Source organism: Triturus cristatus, chromosome 9 (assembly GCF_964204655.1).
Source record: "Triturus cristatus chromosome 9, aTriCri1.1, whole genome shotgun sequence".
Classification (NCBI taxonomy): domain Eukaryota; kingdom Metazoa; phylum Chordata; class Amphibia; order Caudata; family Salamandridae; genus Triturus; species Triturus cristatus.
Genome location: NC_140592.1, coordinates 1,236,069,710 through 1,236,086,299, shown reverse-complemented (window position 1 = coordinate 1,236,086,299; position 16,590 = coordinate 1,236,069,710). Strand labels below are relative to the sequence as shown.

At 44.2% G+C, this 16,590-nt stretch overlaps 1 pseudogene; it reads left to right on the top strand.

The window, feature by feature from the left end:
• The first annotated feature begins 320 nt into the window (after positions 1-320).
• Positions 321-1,153, top strand: LOC146799689 (uncharacterized; annotated as a pseudogene).
• The last annotated feature ends 15,437 nt before the right edge of the window (positions 1,154-16,590 follow it).

Below are 16,590 nucleotides of genomic sequence, written 5' to 3'. Positions count from 1 at the left end.
CAACCGTGAGTCAATTGCTGGTCTGCGTTTGTCCCTCCCTGCATGCACCACTTATACATGCACAGTGCGTTGTGGGAAGCGGTATCTCCTTGAAGCCTTTCGCTTTTGGTCCCGCTCCGTATTTGGGTTCAGGCAAAGAAAGTAGAAGAAATTGATATGGCAGCTCTGACGTCACTCTCCATAACTGTGAGCCATCCTCAGGGTGCGTGCATTCCTCCCCGCATGCGCCACTCCCGCACACCCGAGCATTACTAGGAAGCGGCGTTACCATCGAGCAGCATCTCGACTCAGAGCAAGGCGGCCATCTTGTGTGTCATTAAATCCGAGAACTTGAGAAGCAGACAAAAGAGATCTATGAAACAAAGCAAAGCAGAGCCTCACTAGATGGTGCATGGTGGGATCATAGCAGCTACAGAGAGTTGTACCATGAGAAATTTGAACCTAAACAGACACACATGCGTTGTGATGGCTTTGATGGTGATGTTCAAAGGCACATAAAAAGTAAAAGTCATGGTCCAGTGACCTCGGGGAAGGAGCTTCGAAGAGTTCGGTCTTTCAATAAACGCTTTTATGAATTTGAGACTAGGATCCCCGAGAGATGGGGTCATAGTGGCTATAAAGAGCTGTACCCAGAAGAATTTGATACTGATAGTGATGAAAAGAAAGGTGCCCAAACGGTGAATGGGAAGAATGTTTCTCGCCTTGGACGGAGCGCAGAGCAAGAGTCACGCAAACGCAAGTGATCCAAGAGGTTCCAGAAAAAAAATAAAAGAAACGGTCGCACAAAAAGCTGAAGAAGCGGAAAAAGGAGGAGCCTGTTGAGTCTTTGTCTGAAAGTGAGAGCGCGGATGAGAGCATTTCCGAAAGAAACAATAAGTGAAATGAAAGATAGAAAAACTCGTAAAACCCTGCACAGTAGCCACCATCATCTTCTGGGCAGGAGAGTGATTCATCTGATTCCAGCGATTTGACAGAGTGCAGCTCGGAAGCAAGTGAGGCAGATGATAAAAACAAAAATCAGTCTAAAAGTCATAAGAAGAGACACCACCGTTCAAAAGCTAAGAAAGACTATGAATCTCAAGAGAAGAAATGCAAACGGGAAAATTGGAATGTGGCAAATGATAACCGATCAGACAGTTCTGATGAAGACTGATTCAAGGACATGGCACTGAACAACAAGACCTCTGAAAAAATATCTTTAAATGTGAGTATTTCAATGTTGGTAGAAAATTGACTTTAAGGGGACTTTTTATCTTCCTGGAGCCATAATTGTCTAGGCACTTGACTCGGAGAAAACTATGGCAGGTGAAATGCAAACCTAATTAGAACCAGGATAGAGAACATAGAACTGGGACTTAAAGTCCAAAACCGGGAAAGCCAAGGACTGGGGGAGTGAGCTCAGAACCAGGACAGCGAGCCGCGAAGCGGGTCAGTGAACTTAGAACAGGGACCTAGAACTGGCAAGGGACAAAGGTCCCAGAACCACGATGGAGAGCCGGAACAGAGAGCCCACAACGGGGACAAAGATCCCAGAACTAGAAGAAGAAGGGACAAAGGTCCCAGAACTAGGAAAAGGAGGGGACAAAGGTCCCAGAACCAGTACCAAGAGGGGTCAAATGTCCCAGAACCAGTACCAAGAGGGGGCAAAGTTCCCAGAACTAGAACCGAGCCAGAGAGGCCGCGAACCAGAGAAAGAGGCCCATAACCAGAGAAAGAAGTCCAGAACCGGAGAAAGAAGTCTAGAACCGGAGAAAGAGAATCATTACCGGGACAGCTAGTCCAAAACTAGGACAGAGAAAAAATTGGCTTCAATAATTTCTTCGGGAACATTAAATCCATATATTTGCAATCTAAAGCATGGAGGCATCTGTTGAGCTGTTCATCTTCAACTTGGAGCGGAAAGCGGTGGTGGACAGAGACAGATTGAAGAAAGTTAACTGTCTCTTCCTGTTTTTGCTGGACAAGGACAAATTGGAGAAAGTAGACTGTCTCTTCCTGTTTTTGTCAGTCTAAGGGGAGTAGGTGTTGGTGATGCCTGTTGGTTGTTTTGGTGATGTCTCTCATCTCACCCTTCAATCTTGACCCCGAAACGCTCCTTTGCCTTTGCGAATGAAATAGGTCAAGACGTCGTAGACCTCCTACCTGTCTTAATGATTATTGTTGTTGTCTTCCATGCATTAAGCTTCATTTTTGTGTTTTGTTTCTTTATTTCTTTTTGTCCCTGTAAAGGTGGAAGATGTGTTGTATATTTGTGCTTCTCTCAACCTGGCCACCTGCGGTCATTAGGCCTTCCTTTGTGTTCTTACCTCCTCAGCCTCTCAGAATACCTGTTCTAACTTGTACCGGAGTGTTCCACTCTTGTCAGTTAATGGATGGTCAGCTGGCGAGGTGTGCACTCAGCTGTGCTCTTACTTGTAACTTAAATAGAAGTGTCCATACATTATTTACAACAGTATACTCATACTGCGCACCGGCAAGAGAGGTAAAGTCATCATGGCTGGTAGAAGCGACGGTGCACCAGGCCCTAATGGCATTCTGCAACCTATATTTAAGCAAGATCTGAAATACCAGGCCAACTCGATAACGGCACTGTTCAAAGAGGTGGAGTCCATGGGAATAATCCCAAACAACTGGAGGGGGTCGATGATAAACCCAAATTTTAAGGGGGGAGATTCAGAAAATCCAGCAAATTACAGGCTAATTGCACACCGACTCAGAAGCTAAATACTATGCCTGGTTAGTCCTGGAAGATTTAGTTGATTAGTCTAACACCAATAATGTGACCCCACTCCACCAGACAGGTTTCTGGAAAGGTTATGGTACCACCGTCAACTTGCTAGTAGTAACAACAGATGCTGAGAAATGTAAACGCTGGAAGAAAAAACTGTTTCTCTGTTTTACAGACCTAAAAGGGGCTTTTGATTGAGTTGACAGAGCCCTTTTATGGGGAAAACTAAGGCGGTGGGGCCTTCACAAAAAAAACCTCAAGAGCTATTGAGTTATTATATACTGATACATGGATTCAAATCAAGATGGCGGACAGAACAAGACTGTCCAGGCAAATACCTACAGCCATTGGCCTCAAGCTCGGGTGTGTTCTTGCTCCGCACCTGTTTACCTTTTCATGGCTAGTCTATCGCCCCAGCTCGACCGGGTAAATTCTCACCCTCCGAGATTGGGACCATTGACCCTGACACACCTCTCAGATGCTGATGATATCAATAAATTAGAAATGAATGCAACTAAGACAAAAACAATGTCAATATGGAATAAACCTAGCACCCCTCCTAAAATAAAAGTAGGAAACGTAAGCATAGAAGAGGTCAACAATTACAGGTACCCAGGCTTATACTTTGATAAGAAATGTGACTTCCAGACACACAAGCAGTATATGGTGAGAAAAAACACTGCTTTTACTCACGCTTTTTTTGCTCTTGCCAAGAAACTGGATGGGTCTTGCTTTGAGCCACTGTTATCAATCATTACTGCAAAATGACCACTGACGCTGGCCTACGCGAGTGTGGTTATGCACAGAAAAGACGCACAAATCCTAGATAAACTCCAAATAAATCTCTATAAACATGTTTTTGGGCTTCCCTATAATGCTTCACCCGCGCAAGTCTGTCTGGAATTTGTGTTAACACAACAACGCATAGCAAGAAGATATCACACTATTAAAACTTCAAATCAATCGATCTAGCCCTTTGGTCAGTGCTCTATGGCAGTCTTTGAGGAATGATGCAAACTCTAACTACAATAAATATTTATGGTCGGCCCTGGAACAAACAAATACAATTTATTTATGGGACTTAAATCTGTCACACCCAACTTTTTGTTGGGCAATCAACAAAGCAGCTAAAATCCACTCTCTTATGGATGACAAGAATAAATCCACTTTTTGGTCACATGCCTGGATGGTAATACAAACATATTTCATCCCGCAACCAGCAGCATATCTCTTCACAACCTATCCAGCGTATTCTAAGAAAAAGTTACTGCCCATCTGGTTTGGGGTGCTACCGTACATGGCAGACAAACCCGCATGGCGATATAAAGGATCAAATTATCATTCAGACTATGTGGCGCTTTAAAAGAAGATATCACACCGGATCTGCATATATCCTGCTCTAAAGGGAGCCCATATTGCTTACGTGCACCTTCAATGATCGGGGGATTCGAACTTGCCGCACGGCCATATTGGAGAACCTAGATCGCACTGACCCCCAGATGAACTGCAAATTTCCAAAATTTCGGACATCGCAAGTCAAAATACTAAAACAGACCACTATGGACACAGCATAAACAGCGAGTTAGTACAGTGGCCATGAACAAGACGATTATGAAATACAGTTTTAAGATCTTCCAAGAGGTTCCAGATTTGCAAGGACATATGCAGTTTTGCAGCATTCTATACAATTAGAACTAATGTATTAATTTGATATGTTTATGCACAATGGCACTTTAATTACTCTTCATCAGTCGAGAGATGATAAACATTGCAAAGTATTTATGATAACAACAAAGGACATTTTTAGCATTTAAAGAGTCTCTAAGTGATTTTAGATCTGTGAGTTGATGCCTATTATGTAGTATTTTTTGTACAATTAGAAGTAATGCAACAATAATATGCATATGCACAATGGCACTTAAATTGCACTTATAGTTATAGCCACGATTTAAATGCAACACTGGTTGGTTGTTAGATATTATTCTATGAAACTAATAATTGAAGTGGAAATGAAAATTTCTTGGAAAATTGGCAAAAAAACACACAAATTATTACATTTTAATTGACATTTTTATAGTATGTAGCATTTGTTAATATTGTGACCGTTTTTCTTATTTTATACCAATAAAATTGACTTGACTTGACTTCATTTCCCATTATCCATCTGCGCAGGAAGTGAGTGCACTGGTTTCCCACCATCATCCATCTGCACAGGAAGTGACATCACTGGTTACCTGTCAAAACTGTCCTTAAAAGATTAAACGAGACAAGAGGGCTTTGTTTCCCATCATCCATTTGCACATCCAGACCACGTCGGCACAAACACTCACATAGCAGCCTCTTCACACATAGAACCAACGTTTTACACATCCCACTAACTACTACACCCCTCAAAGTACAGACTACACTTTCCAACTGATGCTCACTAGCGCACACCGTGCAGTACTCCACATACACGCCTGAACTGGACTGGCCCCCTCCTCATCCCTAGCTCAGTGCTCAGCACTCAACCAACAAACTAAGATAAACCCAAAAGAGAAGACCAACTCTTCAGATTCTTCAAAGACATCTCAGTTGGCAACTTCATGAATGAACTCCTCTCTCGCCTCGCCAACTCCACGTTCATTGCCAGCACCCTCTTAAATAGCTCCAACTCTTTTTTGAAAAACTAAGTGAACATCCATGCTCCGAAGAGAACAAGCAAGCATAAATCAAAACCCTCAGCACTCGGGTACTCTAAAGACCTCGCTGGCTATAAATTGTCCATCCACATATGGGAAAGAAAGTGGATGAAAACCAGAAATCCCAATGAGCTTGTGATACTTACACGACTCAGCACAACAGGCAGACAGCTCCACATATCAGCCAAAAGAAAGCACTACCCTATACCAGAACCATCAAAGAAGCCGCAAAGAGAACCAGAACACTGTTCAAGACAATCGAGCACTGCATCAACCCCTGCCTGGCCACATATTCCACACTACACAGTCAATCAATCAGTCAGTCAATCAATCAGGTGTCTTGTAAAGCACGACTACTCACATGTAAGGGTCTCAGGGTGCTGGGGGTGTGGGAGGATGGCTGTTGATCGGTCGAAGGCACTGTGGTTCAGTCGAAGAGCCGGGTCTTGAGGTCCTGCCTGAATTGAGGCAGTGACGGTGATTGCCTGAGGTGGAGAGGCAGGGTGTTCCAGGTCTTTGCTGTGAGGTAGGAGAAGGCTGCGAGGTAGGAGACACCAACAAATTCAATGCCATCACTTTCTTCTTCATTGACCTGCAGCAGGTCAACAACACCAAGCCTGCTTCTCCTCTTACACCAACCCCTTCTTGTAGAATTCCACAATGGTCATTGTTCAAAGTTCTGTCTCTCGCAGATCTCACAGGCATATTCATCTCCCTCAGAGTCACTTCCTATAAAGATGTTGTCTTACGCTAGTCTTTCATCAAAGCTTTCTGCTGATGCCATTCACCCCTTCTTCTCTCCATTGTCAACACCTCCCTCACTCAAGGCATCTCCTCTAAAGTTCTCAAGTCAGGCCTGAAGCTCCCACTCCGAATGAAGCAGACACACTCGCTTCTGCCTGCTTCCACAACCTCGGCATGCTCCGCCGGTTCTTCAGATGAATCCCCATCAACACCAGGAAGACCATCACACATGCCCTCAACACCAGCAGACCCGATAATGGCACCGCTCTCTACATCGAAATCTCCACCCAGCTTCTCAAATGACTTCAGACCATACAAAACACCATAGCCAGACTCATCCTGGAACTCCCCAAAAGGACCAGCATCACCCCTCACCTCAGAAACCTTCACTGGCTCCCCATACAAAAGAGATGCCAGTTCAAGATCCTCACGCTTGCATACAGAGCTCTCCATGACCAAGGACCATCATACATCAACCAGCGACTGAACTTTCACCTGCCCGCAAGACAACTACACTCTGCAACTCTTGCCTACGCACACACCGCCCGCATCTGTATTAGCCGCAGCAGTGACCGTTCTTTCCCCTTCATCGTGGTCAAGATCTGGAATGACCTGCCCCTCCACCTCCGAACAGCACCCTCTCTGGCTGACTTCAGAAAGAAACTCAAGACCTGGCTTTTCAATGGAGACACAGCACACTCAGTGCCCAGATGCCCTTAGGGGGTGACGGTTTTGCGCTATACAAATACAATTGATTGATTGGTTGATCTCAAATCTCAGCTTGATTCATGACTTCACTTAGGGCTGGACTGGCCGTAGCGGGCACCATGCAATCCCCCGGTGCGCTACACATAGCTGCAAAATCGGCCCTGTAACAAAATCGGCTGAAAACCGGCCCTGGCAAAGAGCTCGGCGCCGGCCGAGCACTTTGCCAGGGCCGATTTTTGTTCCCAGTCCGGCCCTGACTTCACTGTGTTTCTTCAGGAAGTTGGTGAACGCTGGGGCAGATGAGTTGGATTCAGTATCATGCACAATTTACAATGCGGTTTTACAGCTACATAATGGATATGAGTTCAAGCTGAAACAAACCCCAAGGAATACCAGAACACCTCCAGGAATCCAAGCACCTCTGAAGAATGCCTCGAAGGTCTAAGAAAAACACAGCACAAACACAGCCAACCAACAAAGCAGACAATGGAAAAAAAGAATGGGTGTACACTGGAAATACGAGAAAATATGAGGGATAGAGGAGGGACAAAATAACACATGTGAAGTAACACAAGGCCAAACTAGAGTGAGTAGCAGAAGCCACAACAACTCAAATGCAATGTTTCCAGGTAGCGTGGAAAAAAGGTTTTAGTTTCTCTATACTTCTACTGTCTAGGGTGACCCGAAACTGACGTGTGACCTATGCCTTAAAGGTCTAGGTGATCTGTAAATATTACTTACCAAAACAAGCTCATCTTTCCGCAGTAAATCCAAAGACACTTAGGCTTTGCTAATTTCTATAGGTAACTCATTGATAAATTTGTGAAAACCATAGCCCACATCTTTGAGATACAATGAAGGGGTACCTATCCAGTTCTCCAAAGCTGCCAAGCCATTGGACCCTATCTCTTCTTAACTGTTCCACTGTGCGGTTGACTTATGAGCACCCTGTCCTCCCCTGGATGACTTTTCTACCCTCCTATAGGGCAGATGTTTTTAGACACACCTCATGTTCTCTACGTTGTGTGTGCTCGGTAGTCCTTTTCTGTTTGCCTGATATCCGACAGCTGTCCTTGCCCCCAGCTGGACTGCAGTTGCCAAGGATTAGTAGGATGCAGATGATGGTACTTGGCAGTAGATGAGATGCATAAATATAAGAAGTAGAATCCCAGGAATGATCTGAAACATCATGGCCGTCCAAAGGCACCACAAATTGCAAATGATCCTTCCAAATATATAAGCTGAGAACAGCCTCCACCTCAAACTCATCTTCCAACATGCCAGGTGGAGGTAGTAATGATGGTATTACAAGTCTAGTTTTCACATGAGATACATGAAATACATCATGAATTTTCCATCCGGGAGGAAGTAGCGGGGTTGTTGGGCATTAATTTATGATTACGTCTAGGCATAGGCAAGAAATGACTGGAAAGCTATGGAACGGAATGAACAGAAAAGGGAAATGCTTTAAAGAAGAATAACAAGAATTATGGTATGAAAACTCTACCAGACGAAGCCGCTGCACCCAGGTTCTCGATGAGTCCTGAGAAACAGTTTATGCCTGATTGATCCTTTCTATCTGAGCGTTCTCTTGGGGACAATAACTGGTGGGTTGATGGTTACAGTTCCCGAGTTGCGTAATAGTTCTTTCCAAACCTCAGCAACAATTGTGTGCCTCTCTCTTTGTGATGATAATTCTTTGTAAATCATACAATCAATAAATGTTCCTGAGAGGGATAAAAGTAAACTATTTTGCTGAGGGTGGTTTCTCCAAAGGATCAAAATGCCACAGCCAACTCTTTATCAACTAGAATTATTGTACGAGTCTCTGACTGAGGAAGTTTGGTTATAAAGTCCAATGGTGATACATCCCAAGGTTTGGTTGGCATGTGAGGATGCTGTAGGAAACTCATAGGATGTTGATGACCCTTTGACTACACACAAGACTTTTTTAACACTTGTTTGGAATCCTGGATGCCAAAGATGAACACTCAATAATTCTAGTGCCTTTTGTTCCCCCGGTGTTCCGCTATGGGAATATCATGGTGACAATCTAGAACGTCTTGTTACGAAAAACATGGAACAAATAGTTCATTCTTTTCTGAACAGCAATTGTTGTATATAATTGTCATTGATTAGGTTCCTCAATAAGACATTCACTTCTGTTGATTGGTCTCTGCCATCTCTATCTTCTTTAAAGAGGTTGATTCATCCATTTTGAAGATTACAGCTGGAATGGTGGGTTGAGTCTGATGTCTCTTCTATCCCAGTCTCAATAATGCATCATCATTTCCCTAACAATATATTGAGCTATAGGAGAATATATAATTGAAGTGGGCACGGAACAATTACCATCTTGCAGGTCTGAGGTTGGCACATTTCCAAGATTTTAAAACTCCTAATTTTTTATGATCAGGGCAGACAGTTATGGAGAGAAGTCAAGATAAGGCCTCAAATGTTCAAATGCTTCTTTAATGGACAAAGGTTTGATAACATAAATATTATAACTTCTTTCACAGTGGGTCACAATTTAGCAGAAATATGATATCTTCTGTTATCATGATATTATATATAATATGATTTGGGAGAAGGATGTACACTTTAAGTGACCGAGCCTTGTTGAAAGTATACGGCTCCAATGACAAAAGACAAGCATCAGCTTCTACAATAAAAACTGCAAGCTGATCCGTGAGGAGGATGCTGTCTTCAGAGTCTCGAGGGGTGTTCCCGGCACTCCACCCCAGCTGTAAAGGTACCGCTTCCATGGGTAGCTTGGTGATGGCTATGGTTTCTCATAAATTAATTGCCTATAGAAAGGAACAAAGCGTAGGCATTGTTGGATCTCCTAGACTGTAGAAGGTGTGGGGCAATTGCTCACAGCTTAACCCTTTCTTCATCCATTCTGATGCCTTTGGCAGAGATGACAGAGTTAAAAAAGACAGGTGAGGATTCAAGCAGACATGTTTCAGCTTTACCATCTTGACCATGTTTCTGTTAACAGGGCAGGACTTCCTTCATGTGTGTCCAATATTTTTTTACAGTGGCAGTAAACACAGAGAAATCTTCATACCAGGTAAGAATGCAATTGCCACAATATCTTGAAAAACTCAAGTCTAAAATACTGTAAGTTGGCTAGGGCATTACATACTAGCCTATTGTTGACCAGTGTGAAGTGCTGTGGGAGCTATGTTTCTTACACGACCAGGTGCCCCTGCAGTGCTACTTTCTAAAACACACTAGTCTTTGTCCAAGTGCCATCCTCAGGTTCTCCAAGTGCCATCCTCAGGTTCTCCAAGTGCCATCCTCTGGTTCTCCAAAGCCTCCAAGCTGCTGAACCCAATCTCTTCCTAACAGTTCGTCTTGCGGTCGTGGACTTTTGACACTCCTATGTGGTAAGCATCCTGCCATGCCCTCTATGAGGTATCTACCCTCCTGTTTGTCAGATGTGTTTAGACACACTTCACTTTCTCTATATGTCCTTGTTTCCAATTTCCAGATTTACTAACTCCTTGGCGCTTTCAAGTGTTTCCTGTGCCGGTTGAGCCCTTGTGGTAGGACTGCATAGTTAACTTGGTTCCGTTTGATGTACGCTACAGGTGTTTCCAGGGCATGGTCTGGCTTGTCCTTTGTGCCCCACAGTGTTGTTCTGACTATTAGCAACCTTATTGTACAGAGTGCCCCGGGGTGATAGGGTGTGTAGACTGTGCATTTTCATGGGGGCATGACTCCAGGCAAATGAGCGAATACTTTGCACACCTGTGCCATATTACAAACAAGGGGACAATTGCAAAGCTGTTAGAAGGTGCACTTATTGTGTGGTGTGTAGTAGGTGGCACTCTACACTCGCCTGGAGCGGGATCACTTTCCCCTCTTGTAACTGAGGCCATTCTACCTCCAGTGAAAAACAGTGCATCGGTTTCATAGTGTGCCCTTTCATTCCCTAATGTACCCTCCTTGGTGCAGGTGAAAACTCTCAGCGTGTGAGCCTGTGCAGAGGACAGCACATATTTTGTGTGATTGGGCACACTGTTCCCCCCTCCTGTGGGCACAGGGGCCTTGGCGGAGGTATCGAGCAGCAGGGGGGGGGAGGGGGGTGCGGGTCAAGTGTGATTACAACATTGTACTGTTATGATGGTTTGCGATTGTACCATGCATGGGAGTTACCCGTTATGCCTTGCGAACTCTGTTGTATACTGAATGAGAACATGAGCAAAGTTAATAAAAAGATTTCTTTTTTTTAAAAAGAGGGTGCTATGGTACAAATCGAGAGAGTACACCTGATTGATGATTCCAATCCAAGTACACGATTTTTCACATATTTCATGGGTATGACCACAGCGTGTACTTGACATCAGAAGGTGTGATCTCTGGGGGCATTGAACTTCCCTTCCATGGGTATCAGACCTCTTCTTGGGTATGACCGCATTGTGTACAGGACATCAGAAGGTGTGATCTCTGGGGGCAATACCCTTCCCTGCCATGGGTGTCAGACCTCCTCTTGGGTATGACCACAGTACATACAAGACATCAGAAGCTGTGATCTCTGGGGGCATTACCCTTCCCTGCTATGGGTGTCAGACCTCTTTTTGGTTATGACCACAGCGGGTACAAGACATCAGAAGGTGTGATCTCTGCGGGCATTACCCTTCCCTGCCATGGGTGTCAGATCTCCTCGTGGGTATGACCACAGTGGGTACAAGACATCAGAAGGTGTGATCTCTGGGGGCAATACCCTTCCCTGACATAGGTGTCAGACATTTGCTTGGGTAAGAGCACAGTGCGTATAAGACATCAGAAGGTGTGATCTCCGGGGCATTACCCTTCCCTGCCATGGGTGTCAGACATCTTCGTGGGTATGAACACAGTGTGTAGAAGACATCAGTAGGTGTGATCTCCGGGGATATTAATACTCCCCACCATGGGTGTCAGACATCTTCTTGAGTATGACCACAGCTTGTACAAGACACCAGAAGGTGTGATCTCCGGGGCATTACCCTTCCCTGCCATGGGTGTCAGACCTCCTTGTGGGTATGACCACAGCGTGTACAAGACATCAGAAGGTGTGATCTCTGGGGCATTACCCTTCCCTGCCATGGGTGTCAGACTTCTTCGTGGGTATGAACACAGTGTGTAGAAGACATCAGTAGGTGTGATCTCCGGGGACATTAATACTCCCCACCATGGGTGTCAGACATCTTCTTAGGTATGACCACAGCGTGTACAAGACATCAGAAGGTGTGATCTCTGGGGCATTACCCTTCCCTGCCATGGGTGTCAGACGTCCTCGTGGGTATGACCACAGTGGGTACAAGACATCAGAAGGTGTGATCTCTGGGGGCAATACCCTTCCCTGACATGGGTGTCAGACATTTACTTGGGTATGAGCACAGTGCGTACAAGATACCAGAAGGTGTGATCTCCGGGGCATTACCCTTCCCTGCCATGGGTGTCAGACCTCCTCGTGGGTATGACCACAGTGGGTACAAGACATCAGTAGGTGTGATCTCCGGGGACATTAATACTCCCCACCATGGGTGTCAGACATCTTCTTGAGTATGACCACAGTGTGCACAAGACACCAGAAGGTGTGATCTCCGGGGCATTACCCTTCCCTGCCATGGGTGTCAGACCTCCTCGTGGGTATGAACACAGTGTGTAGAAGACATCAGTAGGTGTGATCTCCGGGGACATTAATACTCCCCACCATGGGTGTCAGACATCTTCTTGAGTATGACCACAGCGTGTACAAGACACCAGAAGGTGTGATCTCCGGAGCATTACCCTTCCCTGCCATGGGTGTCAGACCTCCTCGTGGGTATGACCACAGTGGGTACAAGACATCAGAAGGTGTGATCTCCTGGGCATTACCCTTCCCTGCCATGGGTGTCAGACATTTTCGTGGGTATGAACACAGTGTGTAGAAGACATCAGTAGGTGTGATCTCCGGGGACATTAATACTCCCCGCCATGGGTGTCAGTCATCTTCTTGAGTATGACCACAGCGTGTACAAGACATCAGAAGGTGTGATCTCCGGGGCATTACCCTTCCCTGCCATGGGTGTCAGACATGCTATTAGTTATTCTCTATCTTGCTATGTCCGGTGTGATGTAAGTGGTTACTAACACTATGTTTTTGATCGTGACCTCATAGTAACAACAACATGGCTGAACTCGCAATGGAAATTCAATGTCCAGAATGCTGGGCTCCATTTTGATCCTCTTCACCTGCTCATCAAAGACAGCAATGGGAAGGTGTGTCTTTGCCATCTTTGGGCGATTGCTGGAGTCTGGCCTGAGAAAGAGAACAGACAGGACTGATAACACCTCCTCACTCATGCACAGACTAAGAGTTTCAGATTGCATCCGATTTTAGGGATAAAGAGAATGAATACCTCATTTATTCCAAACACAACACATTTCTGCTTTATCTCATTCAGGTGAATATCATCACAACAGTTTATGCAGCATGTGCCTTATTTAACATTAACAGCATAGTTCTGCATAATTCACCTCTTGAAGAAACCTGTTACTTTGAACAGGAGTAATATACGCCTACATCTGACTTTAAATTACAAACCGTCCTGCTGTTCATGAAATCAGGGATGAAAATGGTGCACAGCATCACAAAAAGAGACGCGCACACCTACGACTGGCTTAATCTTATTTGATGTGTAACATATGCTATTCGAATAAATTCAAGACATGAAAATGTCTTAAAAAGCAAAACGTTTTCTTTGACACAAAAATACTTTTCTACAACACATCGTCTCTACCTCCACCTACCCTGTCAAAACAGGGTTGATTGCCATAGCTTCACACATGGTCGCCCACACATACTCAAACAATTTGCACTTTTATCGCAAAACTGGCTCGAAGAAACCAAAATGTGTTGCGAAATGTTTGTGAAATGAAAAGTTTGGGATAGTATGTAAACAACAACACCAACTATTCCCTCACAATGCAATAACCAGGGCCGGACTGGGAACCCAGAGCAGCCCAGGCAAACTCTGTCAGACAAGTCCCCGTCTGTTGCATAGCGATCGAGCATAGCAAGCGTGCCTGACTACTATAAGGGGTGTTTAGAGGATTCTCCTCCCAAGACAATTTGGGAAGAATAGGCATAACTGGTGTATTCTACAATACATTTTTATTTACATATATAATTGAATTTGCTTTTAAAGCATAGTAAATGATGACCTTACAGGGCACCAGGGTAGGACAATCTTTGTTGGGGCTCTTCACTATCACCCTCCAACAGTGCCTCTCATCTCTCCATAGCCCCTCTCTCACATGTATTTAATTTGCTTTATAGCGCCTCTCATACCAGGGTAGGGTGTCAGAGCACTTTACATCACACACATACACACACTCTGAATATTATGTGTGTAAATCACTCTATTTAAATGATACATAATACCAGAGCCACTGAAATTTTGCGATTCTGCGGCTTCATCGTTTTTCGAGATTTGCCGCATTTGTCACATAATCTATCATCCGATGCATAATCTGCAGACTTTAACCCTTCAAAAATGTGTTTCTAGCTCAAACAGTGCAGAAATCAATACAAATTCAGCACCACATGTTGCCATCCAGTGGAAGGCCCTTTACAAAGACTTACTAGTCACCTTTCTGTTACTTATTGCTATAGTTGGGCATTTAACTGGTACAAAGAGGTGCAGCCAATGCCTAGACAGTGTAAGAATGACAAATACGGAAGTAATACTATCACAAAATGTGATACATTATGCTGCAATTTGCCTTTACTTGCAGCATAATTTATTCAACCCTGTCATAGGATGTGGCCTTCCCCTGCCACATAATTCCAGTGGTCCTGCATAAGGCAAAGGAGACATTGAGGTGTAGGACTCGCATGTCATCCTTACTGGTAGGCATTTTTAAGAGTGCTAGGCCTGGAGAAGCACATATTCGGGATTCAAAATGTAACAGCGTGATTAGTGTTGGCTTTACTAATAATGTATTTCTACCACAAACAAACACTTTCTAGCTACATATGGCTAAAGAAAGACTGTGATGGAACATAACTTGCTGACTTTTACCATGCAGTTTGCATGCAGCTCTTTGATGGCAGTTCATAGGTCACTGTGCTAGAGTACTATTGTAACCTATGAACTGTACAGTAAAAAAGTATCTCTGTGACAAAAGCAGTAACCCACTGAGCTATGCACATAAAATGCATGTTCCCGATCTTTGTGGGACAGGTTCTTTGCAGCAGGCATATTAAACCTCCACACTACCTTAGACGAGTCAAAACTACCACTAGACAAAACTCCAATTCCTTTCCAGCACGAAGATTAATCACCAGAGACATGTTGACACTTTTATTGTTGCCTAAAAACTGCTGGATATACAAGGAACTCTGCAGCGAGTGCTTTTAGAACCAGAACATTCTTCAATACACAGCGAGGCTGGAAACGAAAGTGAGTGCTGAGTGAATTGTGCTGGCGGCTGATTTTGTTACTGGGGGCTGATATTGTATTACTGCTACAAAACCGGCACCCTAGTAACAAACCACACGCATTTTCATATGATTTTTTTCAGAGATATTTCTCACAATCGTACACGACTTTGTGAATTTCAAAAAAATCGTTTGAATAACTTAAACTTAGGGGACTTTTCAGAAGTAAGAGAATCATGAGTCTGGATTTCTCAATACTGAGTCTGCCCTGCATGCTGTTAAATGCCTCAAAAGATATACTTGCAGAGTTATTTTCTACAGTTTGCCACAGAACACTGACAAATTCAGGAAAAGGTAACTTTGCACAGAAAACACTGCATACATTTTTGCCAGCGGTGGCCGGGTCAGGTAAGCGCAGCGGTGCGCGGTGGAAGCCAACAGAATAGGTATAATTGAATAAATAATAAATACCTATTCCGTCATCTGTCAGCTTCCCCCCCTGCCGCGCCCTACCCCCCCCTTACTGCCTCACTGCGCTTACTTGAGCCGGCCGCTTCTGATTTTTTCATGTTTGCTACGTTCGATTGGAGTGAAAATTATCTTGCAATATGCAGAAAAATTTTGCAGGGGTGAAGGCCAAGATAAACCCAAAAGCTTAAAAAGATTTGCAAAAGGTAAAAAAACTATAAAACTTGTCAAAACTTCCCTGCTGAAACAAAATTGTGGCACCTCAGAACAAAGAGGTCTGCCTAAGATTGCTCTTTGGCGATATTATCATATATAACATAAAATAACATTGTGTTTTAACCACCGTACAATGTACTCCTACCGAGAGATCCTATACTATCCTTCTCCTAGAGTGCCCTTCAAACAACGACCGATACGTGGTAAAACAATGCAAAATAAGCATTGGTAATGCCAACAGGTCTGACTTATGACTTGAAGTGCCTGGATGTTTGCATTCATGGAGTCACTCATCCACCCGTCCATGCACTTAGTCTCATCTTTCATATGCTCAATCACTCATTTTTCCCTCATGCATCTATTCATCCACCCATTCGTGTATTCACACACTCGCGAATCCACAATACCACACCCATAACCTCACCAATCAATGAAAAAAAGATGTAAATTGTGAGGCAGACCTCTTGGCTTTGATTCTAACATGTGAGGGGTAGGAGATTGTGTCACTGCTACTCTGTGGCAAGTGTTAGACTGCTGTTGGTAAAGTGAAACCATTGGTTTATGAGAGGTGTAAAATGTTTCTTGAGTGACAGGTACTTTATGTGGGGTGAGAGAGTGCTTCCGGCATT